Genomic DNA, 19929 nt, shown 5'->3' with positions numbered 1-19929 from the left:
TCGGACTTTTCTGTAGACTTTGGAAATCTGTTTGGAAAAGAAGTCCCCAAATAAGGGAGACTAGACATTGAGCCATCCTTCACCATCTCATCAATGATGGTGTTTATAAATCCAACTAAAAGTCCACCAGATATTCATGGGGTTTGGATTTAGAACCTCATATCTGATAAAGCCAAATCAATCAGTCATTCAAATGTTAAATGAAGTTGATAAAGAACACTTGATTACCCTTAGAGAAAAAAACAGTTTGACATAAAAGGCTATCAGTTTTGGAGTGACTGCTACTGACTAGTTGTTTGATGTTGAGCAAATAGTTCACATTTCTCTAAGCCTCTTATAAAATGAAGGGATTGGGTGAGATGATCTCAAAGGCCCTCTCTCTTCCTAAAGGTCCTGTCTCATACTAATGTTCAATGGATATTTGAATTGTGTCAATTCGAAGGATATTTGGTGATCCTCCTACTCAACTGGGATTACTTGTTGGCAAGAGCAAGTGATTTTTCACCCCAGGAATCACTTTTGGCCGGGGAAAGACTAGCACCAAAGTCATCACATCCCCCTCTTCCGAAGTAAAGCCACTGAGGCGTTTTTACTCATTGGTAGAGGGTTGGTGCTTAGATTTGCATGGATTGAAGGCACTGGCAACCAAATCAGTGGTTCTTAGCAACAATTAAAGAAGGAAAAATATGATGGAAAGAGTTTCTGAGGATACTTTTGGAGGCCTGTTCATGATTCCTCTCAGCCCTCAGGCAGGCCATGGTGGTGGTGATTTCCTATACTTCCTAAAGTTCCTGGGGAGGCTGAGACTGGTTCTGAGCTACAGGGAACCAAAAACTGTCTGGTATCCATATTGAGTTCAACACTTTAGGAGTAGAGAACCCTTGGACTGCCAATGATTCAGGGAAGGCTTAGAGCTTGAATGCAAGAGTTTTTAGACTGAAAGGGGAAAGGAATATTGGTAGGAGGAGACGGACAGGAGAGAGGGAGACAGATAGAAAGAGAAAGGCCGGAGGGGAGAGAGACAGAGACAAAGACAGAGGGAGAGAGACAGAGACAGAGAAAGAAACTCAGTGCTAGCTTCCCTCTTACACCAGCTACTTCCACCTAGGAGACTTGAACGTTTTGTTGATAACCATTATATGATGAACCTGCAGACCCAATCTGCATCAAATTGGTGCGTTAAGGTACAGCATGTATCTTGACAGACCTGTGGTTGTTTTAGCCTTGCCTGTGGGGATCGTCATGTTACTGTGATTTAGAACAATTTATCCTAGTATCATAAATTCTGCAAAAACATGAAATTATAATTAATTCTCTTCAAAAACAATGGCTTGCTGGAGCAGATACTTATTCAGGGTTATTGCATTGAATTGAATTTGTTCTCTAGAGTGTTAAGTACCATACAAAGAAGATTTTCATTACCCAGCATTGCTCTTGGCCATAAGATAGACAGAATATCTTGAATTCAAGGCTCAGCCTTAGCTCAGACAGGAAGTAATTGAGTCAGGAAAGCCAATGGAGAATTTCCATGGGAAGCAAGCTCAGATGCTTACCGGATCCCAACAGAGTCCATCATATGGAAAGAGGAGCAATATGTCTAGAAGAGCAGAGGATCTAAGATCATCAACAGATCTTCCAGGACAACATGGAAGAAACCCTTAAGCACAGTCATAGCAGAGTAATCTATGGAGGAGAAGTTTGTCCATCCAGGGATTGGAGAGAGAGGCCCAGCTTGCCCATACAGAGTTCAAAGCCTCAGTTGCCACTGACAAAGACCTTTTAATTGTTAGAGCTCTGGTTTGCATAATTTTTCGCTTCCCCCCCCCCAACTTTACGAGTACACCTGACATTTATTTAGTTAGGATGATGAAGGCATCATCCCAGCTTTAGTTAGGAAAAAATGTGGCCATTGAGGATCTGATCCGTTTAATGACAATTTGAAAATGGAAAGTTTGGCTCTGTCTACACACATTAAGAAATACTGGGATGATTGGTGTTTTGTTTGGTTTGTTTTTTCCTGGATGTCTGTGTTTTATGAGTGAGCCTATAAAGTGATGTGCTGTGATCAGTAGACAGGATTTCTGTAGATTAGTCAGCATCTATAGTTATTTATATTATACTATATATATATATGTATATGGTATATATTAGTTAACATAAATAGGTGATGAGGTTTTCCTCATGAACCCCGGTACTATGGGATGAACTGTGTCAATTCTACTTCTAAGAGGCTGGGAACAAACCTTTGACTCTCATTGGCGGTCCGTCTTCTTATCTATAAAATGAAGATATTGGATTAAAACACCCTCAATAGTCTTTTTCATCTCTAATATATCATGACTTTTGGAAATTTCAGAATCCATGCTTAAAATAAAGGAATCTTTTAGTAAATCATAGTAGATACAATGGATAAGCTACCTGGAACAACATTTCCTGGTTATGTTGATTAATTGAAGTTCATATCAAATAATATGCCCAGTTTTGTGATAATTTAAAAATCTAGATCTACAAAAAAAAATAAATTAAATAGTGGGTTTTTTTTTTTTTTTTTTTTCATTTCAAAAGGTATTATCATTAAATTCCTCTAGTATATTTAAAATGATTCAATTTGGGGGCAGCTAGGGGGCGCAGTGGATAGAGCACCAGCCTTGAATTCAGGAGGACCCGAGTTCAAATGTGGTCTCAGACACTTAACACTTCCTGGCTGTGTGACCCTGGGCAAGTCACTTAACCCCAGCCTTAGGGGGGAAAAATGATTCAATTTACAAAAACCCAATTTTGTGCAGCTTTTCCAAGAATCTCTTTAATGTGTGTTAGCCGGACACAGGTGGAACATAACGCTTGGGTTGGTCTTCATCATGTAAGATGGTAGAAGTTGATTATGGCTCAGTTTTCAAGCTAAAGCCACTGGGCTGTTGAATGAATTCACCTTATTCAAGCATTCATCTATATTTTTACCTTCTGAATCCAATTCTTCCTTTGCAACAACAACAATAAAATTCGGTTCTGGACATATATATTGTCCCTAGGATATACTATAAGATATTTAATATGTATGGGAATGCCCGCCATCTAGGGGAGGGGGTGGAGGGAAGGAGGGAAAAAATTCGGAACAGAAGGGAGTACAAGGGATAATGTTGTAAAAAAAAAAAAAATTACCTACGCATATGTACTGTCAAAAAATGTTATAATTATAAAAATTAATTTAAAAAAAAAGTATTCATCCATATGATGTGGTCCACAGTTTGTCACACAGTGAAGGCCATGGAGATGAGCATATCAGGCTGTGCCCTCAATACCATCTTCCTAGATGAGATAAATTTACCAAAAAACTAGAATAAGAGACAGGACGTCAAAACATAATTAGGAAGGACCTCACTCCCCAGTAAGGTAATTCTCCCTTCTGATCAATGCAGGTTGATAATTTCCCTGCAATTTATAATGAAGAATTACCTAGAGCTATTAGCTTTGATAGCTAATATTGACATAAGTACTAAGCACTAGGATAAGTTACCAACACATCTCATTTGATCCTTGCAAAGGCAGGTGCTATTATTCTTCCCATTTTGCAGATGAAGAAATTGAGGCAAACTCACAGCTCCCCAAAGAAGTATCTAAAGCAGGGCTCAAACTCTCCCAGCCTGGTTCCCTCTCTATTATACATCCTTCCATTTTGTTCTACATATAGTGTTTTCCATGAAAATTCAGTAAAAACCTCAAGTTCTTGCCAACAACAGACATTTATTGAGTACCTACTGTGTGCAGGAGAGCGTGCTAAATCCTGACAGATGATGTTAGGTGCGGTTCCTTCCTTCTGAAAGCTCACAGTGTGGTTCCTGTCTCTCAAACCATGGATTTAAAGATGATTAAATTTCACTTCTGAGATAGATTTCTTTTTTAGGTGGTCACACTTACCCTAAATACAACAGTATTCCATGACTTTTGCTCCTAGCCACTCTCTAGTCTTCCCCAGACTGACCTTGCCCAGCCACCTGGCAGATCTTTCCATATGGTAGGACCCTGGGATTTGGGGCGTTACTTTTCCCAAAGACTAATGGGGGGAGTCCAAGGAATCTTTTGGCATTGTTCTTTGATACTATTTCTAGCCTCCATTAGTATAAATATTTAGGGTGTTTCAATGTGGTGGGTTTTGCAGCAGAGATATTTGTTATTGCTTTCATCTTCAGGCTGAAATATGTGAGCATTATGCATGTTCTCAAAATATGTTATGAGGCCACGAAAGGCTTTGTAGTAGCGTGGAATCTGGAACCTTCTCAGATGCTGCTTATGGTTGTATCCTCACTAGTCTGAAAAATATGCAAATTATATACAAGGCGCCCGGTATACAGACTGAGCTCAGTATTGCGATTTTAAACTTCCTCAAAACAAAAACAGGACATTGCTAAAGGGGAAGTTATGATTAATATATAATAGAGTGTGTGTGTGTGTGTGTGTGTGCATCATACACAAACTTACTTTTATAGACTCACTGGAGTAGTACATACTGTATTCATAATTCTAAATATAAATCTCGGGGTTGACTTTTTTTCAGAAATGGAAATATTTGGAATTTTGAGGCAGATCTTTTTTTGTAATTTGACTAATCCAACTGCAAAGTAAGTTATTAATGACCCCCAGATGTTGTTTATAGTGATTGAATTATTTCAGTTGGGGAAAAACTATTTTCTTTTTCTTTTTTTTTTTTTTTTTTTCTGCAAGTGATATTTCCTAATAGTTTTTTGTAGCCTCGGAATAAAAGGTTGATATTAAAACCATTTGCATGCCCAATGTAATCACTTCTGTTAAGTGAATTCTTCATTCTTCACATTTTTGGCTCTAATTGCTTCTTTTCCCATACGTCTAAAAATAAATATTTGCAAGTTTTGCATTCTGTCACTCATTGTAATACATAAAATATTTGTACACTGAGCAAAATTCACTGATAATGTTCACAACAGGCTATTTAGAGAAAGCAAGTTGTGTGTGGCAAACTGAGATAAAATACATTTGTATCAGTAAAAATGCCAAAGAAAGCCATTTATCTTATTTTGAAAGAGTATTTTAAAGGAGTGGCTAGATAGTTAACCCCTGGAGGTAATTTAGGAAGATTCATTCTGTGTAAGAATTCTTGAGTCTAAAAATAATCTTTTTGCTGTACAAGAAGTATTCAAATTCATTTTTTTGCAAGAATGCAGCCAGTTTTTTATTGCCCAGTCACAAGAAGCAAAAAATGCAAATTGTCCAGGGAAAGGGGGGCCCCCACATATAGACTATATATATCTAGGCCCTTCCACTTCCTTTGGATTCCTTTCCCTGGGCTCTGCCCCCCTTCAGCCCTTGCCACTTCCTTAGCTTGTATCCCAACCCTTTCACATTTCCACCAAAGGATTGCCTGAAGAAAAGAGGAGAAAATGAAACTCATTCTGTTGCTCTTCAAGAGGTCTTTGGAAAGAGCCCATTGTGAATGAAGGAGGAGCCAGTGGGGGAAAATAAGATACTGGATTGTCTGCATTTTTCTCTTATCCTTGTCTTCTTTCTGTTGGTACAGATAATCAATAGTTGACTGAACGGCTTTAAAATTAACTTTGGGCTTGAAGAACATAAAGTCACAATGGCAACATTAAATCCAACCATCCTTTTTTAATACTCAATTCCTGCCCACCCCAAAGGGCCCGACTCTTTGGATTCAGTGAATTTTCTCCAGCCTCCATGCCGGTGCAGGATAGCTTCCAGCCCTCTTTAGGGATCTCTCCTCAGTTTATTTACAGAGAATTTTATGTCCACAAGAGGTGACCAGTCAAAAAGAATCTGGGTATGTGGGTCTAGTTTGGAAACTCAGATACTTTAAGAGAAGGGAAAGAATATGAGACTTTGGAGGCCACAGAGAAGTTCTCTATGGTTCCATGGAAGCTCTGACATTTACTAGTTATGGAACCAGAGGTTCTTTTGTATTTTATCCCTCAGTTTCTTCAATTTTAAAATGGGGGTGACATAATATCTACCCCATTATTAAGAACTTAAGGTGCAACATAAATGCTAATCATCACCACCACCATCATTGTTTTGTTATTATATTATTTTATATTATTTTGCTTTGCTATTATATTATTTTGCTTTGTTATTATATTATTTTTATATTATATTGTATTATAATTATATTATATTGTATTGTATTATATTATATTATATTATGTTATGTTATATTATATTGTATTATATTTTATGTTATGTTATATTATATTATATTGTATTGTATTATATTATATTATATTATATTATATTATATTATATTATATTATATTATATTATATTATATTATATTATATTATATTATATTATATTATATTATATTATGTTATATTATGTTATATTATATTATATTATAGTGGCAGGTGCCTTGCCCTCGGTAAAACATAATTTCTTCATCTGTAAAATGGTAAAGAGGCATTTAGGTGACTGAAAGGGTAGAGCACTGGGCTTGGAATCAGGAATGTGGTCTCAGGCCCTTCGTAGTTGTGTGACCCTGGTCAAATCATTAACCTCAGTCTGCATTAATCCACTGAGAAAGAAGACTTGAATTCAAATCCTGCTTCAGCCTCTTAACTAGCTTTGTGACCTGGGCAAATCACTATACTGCTCTCAGCCTCAGTTTCTTTATGTGTTCAACAAAGATCCTAATCCCAGGATTATCGTGAGTTCAAAGATCTATATAAGTAAGGCATTTTGCTAGACTCAAAGTCCTTTAGAAACCTTAGCTGCTATAACAATAGTAGTAATAATAATAGATGAGTTTGTCCTGTGATCCCAGTATCTGGCACACAATCAGAGTTTAATAAATGTTTGCAGATGACCCCGTTTGTTCATGTTCTTTCCTCATAGAAAGTAAGTTTGGAGAGTATGGGGACAGTTTCATTTGTGCCTTTGCGTGGCGTAGAGGATCGCTAGTTAGTTGGCTTTGGAACCGAGGGCCCTGAATTTGAGTCCTGCCTTTGATGCTGGCTGAGTGATCCTGCACAAGTCATTTCACTTCCCAGTTGTCCAAGGCAGCTCTAGATAGAATATACTTGCCTTGGCTGAGGGAACTCTTCCTAAAACCAATGAAATATCATTGAACTCTCGTGTCCCTTCCCTGACAAGTCACCAAGCATTTATGAAGCACCTACTATGTTCTGAGCACTGTGCTAAATTCTGGGACTACAAAGAAGGCAAGAGATGGTCTCTGATCTCAAAGAACTCGCATTGGGCTTAATAATATTGTTGTATCTACTATTTATGTAGTGCTTTAGGATTTGCAACATTAATAGCTCCTTGTGACTCTGGGAGGTGGATGTGGCTCTTGGCTCCCTTTTACAGATGAAAAAACAAACCAAGAGAAGTGGAAAGATTTTGTCCATGGTCATAGTCTAGTGTCTGCTGCAAGGTTTGCACTCAGTTCTTCCCAACACTCTTTGCAGTACACTGTTTAACAGCTCTCTTAATAAAAATGCTTGTCGTTGGCTCAAATTGAATTGCCGACGCTTCCCATTAATAAGAGACAGCAGGTTTTCCCCTCCCCATCCCCAAATATTTGCTTCCTGACGTGTGCCTGGATGTGCATTTCACCCAGAGCAATCAGCAGCCGGGTTCACGATTGTTAGGACAGCTGTCAAATTTCTGCTGAATTTCCAGGTTCTGTGAGATGTGACAATGAAGTAAATCTGGGGCTGTTTTCTTTAGCCATCTTTGTGATATGTATTCTTGAAGGCATCCTGGCTACATGAGGCTCACATTTCAGCCCCTACCCGGACCACCGGGGGCGCCCAGGCTGGGGAGCTTTGTCCCGGGAGCGTTCTCCATCAATCAGAATTCCAAATTTACATTGTTGGGTTCCCTGGAGGTGTCAGCATCGCAAGGAGGGTGAATAGCACTTTGCAGCCGGCTCAAGTGCCCACATTCCCAATGTTAGTTCAATGGAAATCCCAAGAAATAGTAGATGGGTAGAATATGGCCGCCTTCTCCCGATTAAATCCACTCCCCCCAAAAAGACAACATTGTAATATTTTTCAATGACTGTTGATCGGGAATCACATCAGCTTTCGTTTCAATTGCTATTATTTCTCCTTAATGCCTCTTGGTCCCTGAATAATTTACAGCATTGGGAGCTAGGGGACCCCGAAAGCACCTTGCCCAACCGGCCTCCAGTGGTAACGAATGTGGGGTCGGGGTTGTTAATTATTAGGGGACTCCTTTAACTTTTACGGAGGGACATAAAATATCGTCGAGGTATTTATGGCGAAGGCTACTTTTACGTGCATGTCTTTTGTATCTGGCTAGTTCCTAACTAACGCAATCATTTGTGGTTATTAGGCCTCGGGAGATATTATGTCAGAACTGCTTTAAGAGTATTATTATGTATCACATGTCATTCGGTACATGTCAGCACTTGAAACTTTCTGGCTACACAAATAAATGTAATTTTGGTTCATGCTCTTTTCTAGGCAGGCTGTTTGTCAGCTTTACCTGAGTTCAATAAGTACACTAGTTAGCTGGGACCCTGTCGCGTGCGCTCACACCCACTTTTATGCCTTTACTATTCATTTAAAACAATTCTGTTCCCTCAAAAAACAACTTCCACCATCCACTTGGCAACTCTCGGATTCAGTGGCTGGACTGGAGGCGTCCCATTGTCTTTTGGATTTTTATTTCTTAAATATTTTCCAATTATATATGAAAAAAATATCATTTAAATATAGGCATATATTGGATTTAACATATATTTCTACTATGTTTAACATATATTGGACTACTTGCCACCTAGGGGAGGGATTGGAAAATTGGAATACAAGATATTTCAAGGGTTAATGTTGAAAAATTACCCACGCATATATTTTGAAAATAAAAAGCTTTAATTAAAAAAAGAATAGAAAAAAATCTCATTAATTTTTTTTTCATTCCAAATTCTCTCCCTCCTCCTTCTTTGAGAAGGCAAATACTTTGATATTGATTATTCATGTGCAGTCACATACAGCATATTTCCCATATTAGTTATGTTGCAAAAAAAAAAAAAAAAAATAGACCCGGGGGGGCAGCTAGTTGCTACAGTGGATAGAACACTAGCCCTGAATTCAGGAGGACCTGAGTTCAAATGTGACCTGAGACACTTAACACTTCCTAGTTGCGTGACCCTGGGCAAGTCACTTAACCCCACCTGCCTCAGTAAAAACAAAACAAAACACAGACCCCCCCCTCCAAAAAAAAAAAAAAGTAAAATAAAGTTGTTGTTGTTGTTGTTGTTTTAAGTCCTTGATCAGTATTCACAGTTCACCAGTTCCCTCTCTGGAGCATTTTTTACCATGGGTCCTCTGGAATGGTCTTGGGTCATTCATTGTCTTGAGCAGAGCAGCCAAGTCTTTCCCATTGACCATGGTTCCAACACTGCCTTGATTATGCCCAGTGTTTACTCAGATGGGATGATAATCCCAGCTTCCAGGGGGGTTGGAAATGCAAGTCACCATTTTGTGGGCTCGTTTCTGATCTCCTTCCAGACTCAGCCGGCACACCTCTGGCTCCCTGGAGAAGGCCGCCATGCTAGAACCGGACCTTGGGGCGAGCATGGCCACAATGGAAGCAGAGGAAGCGGGCTTGACTTTTCCATAAGCTGCTCTTCCAAGTGTTGAGCAGCAAACTCTGAATTAATCTGTCATTCCCCTTGTTCCAAATACTATGCATATTTTCCAGTGCTTGCTTGTTTAAAGCAAAAAAAGGAAGGGCGGGCCAGAAAGTTTCACAAAGAATGAAAACACATTAATGACTCATGTGAACAATTACTGATTTTCTTAACATATAATTTCTTAATTACTGTCAACCGAAATCATTTGCATGATAATATTTCCCTTCTCTCCCCCTCCCCCCATCTGGCTTGGAGAGTCATAAATGGTGATCAAAGGGTCTCCAGATCAATAGTGGTGAAATTTAACTCCTTCGTGCTCAGTGGGCTGATGGGAGTTGACACTGGATCTCCTGAAGAAATCCTCTCTCCAGCACAATGGGCAGAATGAGTTTCCTAGGAAAACAAACAACAGCGTGCACACACAAAGCTTGAAGGCATTTTCTTTAGCTTGAATTCAAGGAGGAAATTGTGACTTTTATGAAACTTGCATAAATTTACATGTATCCTGTCAGAGTTTTAAAATTAGACGCCAAGCTTGAATGCCCTGGAAATGAGTCTGCCATCCAGATTTAGAGTTCTTTTAGCTTTTTTAATTAAAGAGATTTCACAAGCCAACACCAGGAGAAGGGGATGGAGTATTACATAAGAATGTGCCATAGTTTGGGGCTTAATGAGGGAACATTAGGCATTTAGAAAGCAGATCAGAAATGTTGAAGGGAGCAGCAATCTTTTGGGGTGGGGGGCTCACAGATTTGGGGTTAGAAGAAGAAAGGCCAGAGAGCCACTTGCTGGATTTGCCCCCCCCCCAGTCACCCCAACCTCATCCCACCCCAACCCCCACCCTGGCACTGTTTCAAAGCCTGCCGATCTGACTGTGTGACTGTTAATGAGCTCTTGTGGCAGTTAACTGAGATCATGGGTTTGTCACATGAATATATATATATATAAAACTCTAGAAGGGACGAGAAAGGAGTTGTTGCTGCAGTGGAGCTGGTAAAAACAGCAAACAATTCAAAAGAAACCTAAAGACCACATTGTAAAACCTCACAGCTGGATCCCCCGAAAGCTCGTTTTTGAATTCCTTAATACTGCTGATAGTTAAATTTAGTTATTGAAAATTGTTTTTAGCTACAGATGTTATGCCATTTAAAAAACTTAGACTAAATACTGTCAGCTCGTGTTTGCTTTTTTAGTGTGTTATTCATTTATTGAGAAATCCGAAATGTAAAACATCTGGGGGAAACTTGGTGTGCACAAAGTAATCTTGAAAATGTGTATGTTTCAGAATTTCTTGTTTATTTATTTAGAAGGATGGGGGAGCTCTGTAAACAGAGTTCAAAATGTATGTGATAGGAATAAGGAAGAGAAAGTTGGGGACCCAAATTCAGAAATATTAGCATTTATTAGAAAGGAGAATCTCCTCAGGAAAGAAGAAGAAAGTAGGTTTGGGGGAGAAGGAGTGATAACCAGGGGAAGGGAAGCAATAATTGCAAAAAAAAAAAAAAAAAAAGGGAGGACCCCCAAATGCCTATTGCGGCCTCCTCTGCTATGGGTTGGGATGTTTATGTGTCAATAAAAAGGTCAGTTTATTGAAGTGTTTCAGTGTTGGCCAGACCCAATTGTGGAGAGATAATAGATTCAAGGAAGCTCTGGACTTTGGGGCTTTTATTATGGCACCAGGGTCCTGGGCAACTCTTAGTCCATAGAGTTTATGGTAGAGCCTTAAGGAAATTAAATAATCAGTGCAATCACAGTGAGTGGGAGATGATAAAAATATAGAGGCAACCGAGATAGAGGGTTGAACTTTGAGCCGGGAAGACCTGAGTTCAGATCCCTACTCTGACACCTTTTTTTTTTTTTTTTTTTTAACTGACTGTGTGATCTTTGGCAAGCCACTTAACCTCCCTCATATTCAGTTTCCTTATCTGTGAAATAAGAAGATTGAACTCAGTGGCCTTCAAGGCCACTTTCAGCTTTAAGTTGGCCATACAACAGACAGGAGAGAGATAAATGCAATTTTTTTTGAGTCAGGTAGAAGAAAGTTTATTCTGTATTTTTTAAATAGATAGAAACATTGATAAGTGCAATTATTAAGAATTTGTAAATCTCTCCTTCTTGGAAATGGCAAATGGGACTTAAAAGACATGTGGAGTATTTTAGAGTCCTGTAAATCTTACAAGCTACTGGGAAAAAATATACATGTGAAATATGTTGAATGCAAAAAACAGCAACACAATGCTAAAGTAAATTTCAATTTGGATAAAACCGAGGAAAAAAGAAATCTTACATGCTGTTGCCATTTTCAGTAGTTTTAACTTTGTAGTCAAATATTTGCCCTCCTATTTCCCCAATGTCCACTTTGAAAGGAGCAGAATGTTTTCTTTTCCTTTTTAAAATTTTACTTAGTAACATTTTATTTTTTCCAATTACATGTAAAGATAGTTTTCAACATTCATTTTTCTTTTTTTGCGAGCAATTGGGGTTAAGTGTCAACTTTCATTTTTATAAGATTTTGAATTCCAAATTTTTCTCCTTCCTTCCTGTCCCTTCCCAAGACAGCAAGCAATCCAATATAGATTCTACATGCACAATTATTTTAAACATATTTCCATATTGGTCATATTATGAAAGAAAACTCAGAATAAAAGGAAAAATCCATGAGAGAATTTTTTTTTAGGTGAAAATAGTATGTTTCAATCTGCATTCAATCTCCATAGTTCTTTCTCTGGAAGCTGATGGTATTTTCCATCTCAAGTCTATTAGAATTGTTTTTGGATTACTTTAATGCTGTGAAAAGTTAAGTCTATTATAGTTGATCTTCTCTGTGTACAATGTTGTTCTAGTTCTGTTCACTTCTTCAGCATCAGTTCATTTAAGTCTTTCCAGGTTTCTTTGAAATCTGCCGGAGCAGAGTGTTTTCTTTCTCATATTTATCCTTGTTTTCTTGTTTGAAATCTGATAGCAACAGAAACCCCAAGTCTTTCAAAATGGAGATCTGATGGCATCTTCATTGATATAAAGGATGGTCTTTGAGGTTCTAGGATTCAGATATTGTGACATCTTTATTATTCTTTGAACCAAGACCCAAGGACCACTATTTCAAACCTCCCTATGGAGATACATGTCCCTTCCTAGAAAACTACTAATGAGTGAGGCAATGGGCTTTGGGATCCCATAAATATGGGCCGTCCTTCATGTCATTTACACTCATGGAAGAGGGCCATAGTTGAATGGAACAGCCACAAGAGCCAATAACTGAGGAGTAATTTGTGTTTGATTAGGATATGCTTTACATTATTGAGCTTCCTTATTAAAATGATGCTCAAATGAAGTTGAATTCCCTTGAACACTGTTAACTGGGCATTGTGAATGATTGAACTGAAGGGAGAAACCCAGGGAGGTAGGGAGAGAGGGAAAAATTAACCTGGCTCTAATAATCCAGCTGAGATAGCACATAGGCTGCTAATTGTGCATTTTCTATAACTGGAATGTAAATGTCAAATCTCATCAATGACAGGACAGTGACGCCTCGTCCGTTCAGCCACCCCTAAATCAGAATGTGCAATAACAGGGCCAAGGCAGGGCCTGTTCTCTTTGTCAAGCAGAAAGATGTAAACTAGATGGAGAGGCTGTAGAGCTGTGTGTGTGTCTCAGTCCCAGTCTTCCCAGCTCACCTCCGTAGGACCAGGATGTATTTTATTTTAGTTTTCCCAACTAGATTGTAAGCTCCCAAAGGGTAAAGAACTCATGGTACTCCCTTATTGGATAGTGTTTCTGGACTAGGGCAATTGGTACCCAGGGGAAATTTTTTTTTTTAAGAGAGAGAGAGAAAGAGAGTTCTCAAAAGAAGTAAATTGTTTTTTAAGATGTTAGTCCATCAATTGCTTGTTTTCAAAAGCATGCTACTAATTGTAAATGAATCTTGATCTGTTGATGAAAGCCATATGTTTTTAAAGAAATATTTGTTTAGCAGTAAATAAGAGGTACTAGGAAGGAATAATACTTTATTTTGTGTTAAACATTATAGGTCTTAATCAAATAGTGATATATAATATAACAATAATGATAGTGATATGATATAATATGTATTATCATCATTTAATATAAAATATTATATATTTTTACATATATCAGACTTCCTGATCCCCAGCCCCCAATTCATCTGCACTAGGAAGGGTCAAGTAAACTTGAGTTTTCTTAACTTTGTGACTCATTGCTTGTGAACTTCATAATATTTAAATGACCAACTCTTAAGAGGTCTTGCAATTGTGTGCATATTGCATAATTCCTTTTCCTTTTCAGTTGTGTTATACTAATTTATGTATCTATGGTAACACCTGAGCTAAGCTTTGGAAGAACAAAAGGTTCCTAATTATACTAATTATATTGAACTACAATAAAAATATTTTTTAAAAGTTCAGACCCCATACGAAACTCTTGTTAGAAAGAAAGGAAAGACAATAAGTTTTATCAAGTACCTACAATGTGCCAGGAACTGTGCTAAGCATATTAAAATATTTTCTCATTGATAGAAGCAAGGGGGAGCCAGCGATGGATTTTGAGGAGGGGAGTAACATGTCGGGCCTGAATTATAAAAGGAATAGTTTGGCTGTTGGGTAGAAAATGAATTGGACATGGTGAATCTGGAAGTAGACCAACAAACAGGCTAGCATAATAAGAGCTAGGATTTCTTTGGCATTTAAAAGTCTGCAATATTCTTTACATATGTTACCTCACTTTTGACTGAGTCAATAAACATTTATTAAGTGCTTTCTATGTACCAGGCACTGGGCAAAGCACTAGGGATCTAGAGGAAGTCTCTTCTTCTCATGGAGTTCACATTTTAATGGAGAGAGATAATAGGGTCACCTTTTTTCAGATTAGTCTTCACTTGGGTTACCTAAATCCTTCTGTATCTTGCAGCTGCCTGATTTTATGCCTGTGCACTTATGGAAGCAAGACCCAGTGACTTCTTACATTACCAGAATATTCTTTGATCAAAATGAGGCAGAAAAAAAAGAGAATAAAGGTTTTTGTCCAATCGTTCCCGATTCCATTCTTTCACTAGATAGCTTAATGATGACTCTCCATATCCCTAGTATAATCAGCCTCAGGGCTGACCAGAGAACTTTCTTTCTCTTTGGGACCTGTGAAGGGGGAGAGAGGAGGAAAATTTTCTGTTGAATTTATGGTAGCAATTACTAGCTGATAAGGACCTGTTATTCATCAAATTCTTGCAAAACACAATTTTATCACAGTCAAATGTTTCCTGACTGATACATTCTCCACTAAATCATAAACAGCTCTACAGTGAGGAGGAGCAAGAACATCCATTCCTTCATAAAACAGTTAGACAGCCGGCCTTTGAATGGGTTGAGGGAGGAGGGGAAATTGACTTTGTATACCTTCCCGCTCTTCCATAGCGCCGTGATTTCATTGGTGTTCCCACTTTGCTGGCAACCCTACGATTAGAGACATCTCTCCTCTCTGTGCCTCAGTTTTCTCATCTGTAATTTGTTGACCTTTAAGGAGTCCTTTAGCCCTAAATCTATGATCCTGTGGGATATCTGCTATGAAAATTGTTATCTATCCCCTCCCCACCTTTTCATTCTTCAGAAATCCTCCTTAAAGGGTCCACTAGAAATGCTAGAATTTTCCCCAGGTATCTAACCTTGAGAGGTTGCCATCGGACCATGAATAAAAGTTTCCATGACAAGATCAATTCCTTCACTGGTTATACAGGTCCTCAGGAATATCTTTGGTGCCTCTTTTCATGAGAAAATCATTTTGCGTCATCATCCTTTCTATTGCCCTTTGACTACTTTGTGATTCGGATACTTTTCAAAGGATTGTAGTCATCTATGATTCATAAGTCTGTAGTATTAATAGAGAACATTGGTTTTTAAGTGGTAGAATTTTATAATAGCCAATAAAATGGGATCACTGAAGAATTCCTAAAGAATTGCAAAGATCATGGAGAGTTGAATCATTAGAGAAAGCCAGCTCTGGATCTCATCAAAAATGCCTTTGAAATATGCATAAACTCTTTTCCTAGGGATTTTATAGCAATGAGGAAAGCAGATAGATGGATAGATATTTGCCTTTTTTTTTTTTTTTTTTTTAAAGCAGAAGCAGTCTTGAACACCTCAAAAGGCCATATACACTTCAAGAGTATAAAATGATAAATGATTCGATGAGACGTGCGTTTTGTGGAGATAGCTTTGTTTTGGGATCTACTGAATATCAATATAGAAAATCATGTGTAAAACAAGGAAACCTGCTCCCCTAAGACATTTTCTACAGTTAGATGTCATCCCACAGAGTGCAAATAAAAGAATTCTTTTTAATTTTTTTTCTTTTTTTGAAATTAAAAGTTTTTTTTTTCAAAATACACGCAAAGATAATTTTCAACATTCACCCTTGCAAAAGCTTGTGTTCCAAATTTTTCTCTCCCTCTCCCCTATCCCCCCAGATAGCAAGCAATCCAATATAGGTTAAACCTGTACAATTAAGAGAAGAATTCTTTATGGATGACAGGGAACTCTATACTTTATTATATTGGTTCAGGCTGTGTTTAGTTGGACTGAGTCTTAGGTCACTACAAAACCCCTCCTTCCCAGAAATCTCCCCTAAATTAACCCTGTAATTAGAAAAATATAGTAAGCAAAAATGTTTAGATTTTTTTTTTCCTTTTTACTCTAAAATATATTCTGAAATTATGTTTGAAAAGGAGATATATGGAGTGGTAAAGAGGCCTCTATCTTCAAGCTAGCTAGGTGAAAGCTCTTGAAAGTCAAAGAAAAAATAGTCATGTTTATTGTATATCATTCCACTGATCTGTATTTCTTAAGCACTTACTAGGTGCTGAGTTACTGTGTGGAATTCTGGGATACCAAAGAAAGGCTCTCAGGGGAACCTCACACTCATGGGGAAATAAGACAAAATCAAAAGATATGCATGATCAATTGAGAATTCTCTAGAGGGAAGACATTGAGGTTATGCTGAGGGAGGCTCAGTGAGACTTGAAGGAAGCCGCGATGGCAGACAGGGGAGACAAGGAGGTGAGCATCTCAGGCCTGGAAGACGGACAGTAGAAGTGAGAGATGGAAGGTCATATTTGAGGAAAGGCAGGCTGGCCAAAGTCCCTGGACCACCTAATGAGAAAGGGAGGAATGGAGCAGCCAATGGAGAGCTTGGCAGGAAGGGGTATATTTGAAGTAAGTGATACAATTGATATGAAGGGACTGAGGTGGAGGGCAGCCTTATGTGTCAGGAGGGCCACATGGCCACCGGAGACCGGAAGGAGAAATCGGGGCTGCCACGCATGGGCGGCTTCACAATCTGAACAGAGTAGTTTATATTTGATCCGGGAAGCAATAGAAAGTCACTTGAGTTGATTGAGTAGGAGAGTCACATGGTCAGCTGCACTGAAGGAATATTACTTTGGTAACAGTGTGGAGGCAGCAAGTGGAGAGACTTTTTCCAGGGTTTGGCTGAGAAAGGGAGGAGATACTTAGAATAATATCATCCATGTACCCGACATAGGACATTTGGGCACTTATGGTGGGTCAAGTGCAGAGGAAGGAACTTGGCATTTATCAAGTATGAGCTGCTGTGCTACTAAGTGTTATTTTATTTGATCTTCAGTAATCCCCCTGGAAAGGGGCAAATGGGTGCGTTCTGGGATAGACCATGGGCTGTGCTGTCCAGAGGACCCAAGTTGAAATCTGGCCTCAGAGACCATGAACCTGGGCAAGTCACCTAACCCTGATTGTCTGGCCAAAAATAAAACAAACAACAAGGACAAAAAAACCCCAAATACCTCAGGAGGGAGGGACTATTATTATCCCCATTTTACAGATGGGACAATTAAGGTTCTGTGATTTGCCCCGAGTCACCCAGCTAGTAAAGGTTTGAGACTCAGTTTGAACTTGGATCTTCCTATCTTTTTATTCAGCTGTTTATCTTCTGGCAAAGACACTTGAAGTAAAGTGAGGTAAAGGACAGTTTTCATTTAGAAAGAAGGTTAAAGAGGGGCAGCTAGATGGCGCAGTGGATAGAGCAGCATCCTTGAATTCAGGAGGACCCGAGTTCAAATCTGGTCTCAGACACTTAACACTTCCTAACTGTGTGACCCTGGGCAAGTCACTTAACCCCAGCCTCAGGAAAAAAAAAAAAAAAGAGAGAAAAGAAAGGTTAAAAAATGACCAAGAGGAGGGTCCCCAGATTTCTGTAGAAATGATCACAGTCATCAAATTTAAACCATTAATGAGAGCTATGTGTGTATGTATGCATATTTCCATATATTTGCACGTGTTTATATTATGTTTACAAGCTTATTCACACATCCATATGTATAGCTGTATAAATACATATTTACATACAGTTGTGTGGGTGTTTGTGTGCACATGTATGTACACATGTATGTTTAAATATACATGTTGTATGTTTTTATATATATACATGTGTGTATTTCATGTATTCATGGTCCCATGCATGTGCACATTTTTCATGTAGTTGTGTGTTTATGTGTTGTGTGTATGTGCATAGATATGTTTTTGTGTGTACACATGCATGTGTATTTTCATATATTGTGCTTATTATACACATGTGTGTATATGTGCATGTTTACATATATTTGTGTGTATGTTTATATGTACACACACACACACACACACACACACACACACACACACACACTCAATTTAAGTGTTTCCTTTTGCATCCAGAATGGTTGCCCAGAGGAAATTGTCCCTGGATCACTTGGGATCGTGGGAGGGTCCCCGTGGTCCACCTGAGGCCCCAGGCAGTTAAGTGATTTGTTGGTTGCCCAGGTAGGTTTGTATGTGTGACCTGTTCTCTCCCAGCTTGGACGTCTCTTGGGGGATGTTTTGTTCAGGAGAGAAATGTCCATTAACCTTTGAGATGTCGATGTGATGGGGTTGGGGTACATTGGCAGGGCACACATTTCCCCATCCATTCCCCCTCCTCCTCCCTCTTGTAACCAACATCATGTATTTATTAAGTGGTTGGAGTAGCCCTGGATCCAAAAACAAAGAACCAAGCCATTTTCCCCTGCTGGACCTCAGTTTCCTAGATGTGTCCAAGGTCCCTTCCAGGCCTAGTTTTAGGACTCTAAATTTTCTTCCCAGGGCTGACGAGGCTAACCGACCAAGATTATATGCACAAAGCATTCTGTAATATGAGTGTTCCTACAAACACTCTATGAATGTGAGCTCCTGTTAATATTATTCCCACATTGTAGTTGAGCAAATTGAAACTAAAACTGAGCAAACAGGTCATCCTAGTTCATAAGAGCATTTAATGTCATTGCATTTGAACCCATTGACTCGTTCTTCACGTTACCTTTGAGGTCAATAGAGCAGATTTTACTAGGTTGGTTTTACTTTGGTAGGAAGTGGAAGGTCAAGGTCACCCAGAGCCATCCAATGAGTGGCAGGAGCAGGGTTGCCCGCCCCTGGGGACCAGGGCTATTGGGTCACAAGCTTAGGGCTCATCTGCTTCCTACCATGCCCCTCATTTTACAGGTGAGGGAACTAAGGCCTTAATAGAGTATATGTTGAAAAAAGCATTGGATTATAAACCACAAAATTTGGCTTCCCTATCCAAGCTGGGGGCCCTTGCAGAAGTAACTTCAGTCCTGTGACTCAGTTTCTATATCTATAAATGTACTGCTCATCTTACCAGGAGGACGGTGTTTGTGACTTTAAGGGATTGTCTGTCTATCCATCCATTCATCTATTCATCTTTCATCTCTGGCTCTCTGTATTTCCATATATCTGCTCCTCCACATAAAGCCATATTTCTTTCCATTGCATCACTCTGCCTCATTTGATAATATACAGAGATAGAATATGGCATTCTATTTTTGACTTTGAATATTCCCTTGAATATTTTACTGGAACTAATGCGGGCAAAGAACTGGTAAGTTTCATAAGTGACTAATAGATCAGTCCCACTCCTTTCTTTCTGCCCTGTGGTATCTTTAGTTGAGTCAGGGCTTAAAAATGTAGCTTGATGGGATTTGGTTTAAATGTTGACTAATGCTAATTAAGCCCCTCAATCTCTGTCTCTGTCTTTCTCTAATTCTATCTCTCTTTTTCTCTTTCTGTCTCTCTCAGTGTCTCTTTCTTCTTCTCTTCCCCATCTTCCTTTCTTCCTTTCTCTTCTTTTCTTTCTCTCATCTTCCCTCCTCTCTTTTCCTTCCCCTTCCTCTCTCCTTTTCTCTCCTTCTTTCTTTCCTCCTCTCTTCTTTACCT

General features: G+C 38.8%; 1 protein-coding gene across 3 annotated transcripts in view; it reads left to right on the top strand.

Annotated features, from left to right (window-relative positions):
- Positions 1–19929, top strand: part of ARID5B (AT-rich interaction domain 5B) — a 210307-nt gene that overhangs the window by 106368 nt on the left and 84010 nt on the right. The window lies entirely within an intron of this gene.

The sequence above is a fragment of the Sminthopsis crassicaudata genome, chromosome 2 (assembly GCF_048593235.1).
Source record: "Sminthopsis crassicaudata isolate SCR6 chromosome 2, ASM4859323v1, whole genome shotgun sequence".
NCBI lineage: Eukaryota > Metazoa > Chordata > Mammalia > Dasyuromorphia > Dasyuridae > Sminthopsis > Sminthopsis crassicaudata.
This window is presented reverse-complemented; position numbering and strand designations above follow the sequence as displayed.